This window comes from Eubalaena glacialis, chromosome 2 (assembly GCF_028564815.1).
Source record: "Eubalaena glacialis isolate mEubGla1 chromosome 2, mEubGla1.1.hap2.+ XY, whole genome shotgun sequence".
Lineage (NCBI taxonomy): Eukaryota > Metazoa > Chordata > Mammalia > Artiodactyla > Balaenidae > Eubalaena > Eubalaena glacialis.
The window spans coordinates 101,680,861-101,682,815 of NC_083717.1; the positions used below are offsets into that span (position 1 = coordinate 101,680,861).

General features: G+C 39.7%; 1 pseudogene; it reads left to right on the plus strand.

The window, feature by feature from the left end:
- The first annotated feature begins 528 nt into the window (after window positions 1-528).
- LOC133085221 (osteoclast-stimulating factor 1-like) lies at window positions 529-1,196 on the plus strand (annotated as a pseudogene).
- Window positions 1,197-1,955: the final 759 nt, after the last annotated feature.

The window sequence follows — 1,955 nt, forward strand, 5'->3', positions numbered from 1 at the left end:
ACCGGTGTTACTTCAGCTGTGCTGCCCTGACATAGAATGTTAGGGCTTAGATTATCGATTTGTCCCAGTGTTGACTGAGTGTGATCCCTGCAGTCAGTTTCTCACATCTATCTGAAGTGTCACCCTCCTGGGCAGGTCTGAGTGGCTGTGTTTCACCTGAAGAAAAGACCAGTGTCTTTCTCACAGGTTCTGTGAATCATGTTACTGACCAGGTCTCTTCCCTGCCAGAAAGACCAAATCCATGTGTGGGGCCCGCCTCTAGCAAGTATGGCGGACTTCAAGGCATGTGCACCCATCTCATGACTGGCCTTATTTTTTTCACTATGTCTTTGTTACAACTCTGTCATGAGCTTTTTATATATTTGTGTGAGCCGCCTAAAATTCTCTCTGGAGGTGTAAGTTGATAACTCATTTTAAATCAATTTATCATTCCATACCGCATAGAAAGAGTTCTAACTGAACTCATTTTAAAGAAACATTCTTATTCAGGGACATTTATTTAAAAGTTATGGCGCTCCAGGAAGAGAGATGTCGAAGCCGCCATCCAAACCCGGTCAAACCAGGGCAAGTTAAAGTGTTCAGAGCTCATTATAGGTTTGAACCCAAACTCCAGATGAATTGTACTTTGAAGAAGGTGATATTATCTACATTACTGACATGAGTGATACCAGTTGGTGGAAAGGCATCTCCAAAGGCAGGACGGGACTAATCCCCAGCAACTATGTGGCTGAGCAGGCAGAATCCATTGACAATCCATTGCATGAAACTGCAAAAAGAGGCAACTTGAGCTGGTTGAGAGAGTGTTTGGACAACCGAGTCGGTGATAATGGCTTGGACAAAGCTGGAAGCACTGCCCTATACTGGGCTTGTCATGGGGGTCACAAAGATACAGTGGAAATGCTATTTACTCAACCAAACATTGAACTGAACCAACAGAACAATTTGGGAGACACAGCTTTGCATGCTGCTGCCTGGAAGGGTTATGCAGATGTTGTCCAGTTGCTTCTGGCAAAAGTTGCTAGAACAGACTTAAGAAACAATGAGAAGAAGCTGGCCCTGGACATGGCTACTAATGCTGCCTGTGCATCTCTCCTGAAAAAGAAACAGGGAACAGATGCAGTCCGAACATTAAGCAATGCCGAGGACTATCTTGATGATGAAGAATCAGATTAATTCCTTTCTGGAGCTTTGAGATCTAAAACATCTGTTGCTCTTGCCATTTCAAAACCTTGTCTTTGCCAGAAGAGTGTTGGTAACTGTAAAAAAAAAAAAAAAAAAAAGGAAAGTCTATATGAACGTGGCAGTATTGCACTGTTTGAATAAAACATGTAATGAATAGTTCTCACCTTCAGTTTGCCAATAAGTGACTGGATATTTTGCTGTATAAAGTACATTTTTGTTCACCAGAGTAGAACAAGAAGAGATTATTTCTATTTATCAAGCTTAGAGGAATTTTAAGAATTTTTTCTTTAAAAAAAATCGGGATTTTCTTTTTTTTTTTAAGTTCTTTACCTCAAGGATTGAGATATTTTGAATGGATTTTTCAAGGGGGGAAGGCTTATTATCATAATAAACCAAAAGACTTAATAGAAAATCGTCAGCTATTCTGACAAAAATAAACATTTTAAGAGACTTTATTTCCTTTGTTTTGTGGTATCACTCTTTGCTGGTAAATAAATAAAGCTTTTTATATTTATACTTAGGTAAAGACTGATTTGATTTTTCAAATAACGTTTTGTATTATTAGCACAGAAGAATCATAGTAGCCAAATTTTCTTTCTTTCTTTTTTTTTTTCTGGATACAGTGTACTTTATTGATGGTACATGACAACGTAGGGCTCCCTAAGCCCCTCTCCTTCTTTAGGGGGTCTGGGATGGAAACTATGTGGAGGTCGGGAGATTCTCAGTGTCTTGGGGGATCGAGTTGGCCTAGTAGCCAAATTTCTGTTCAGCCT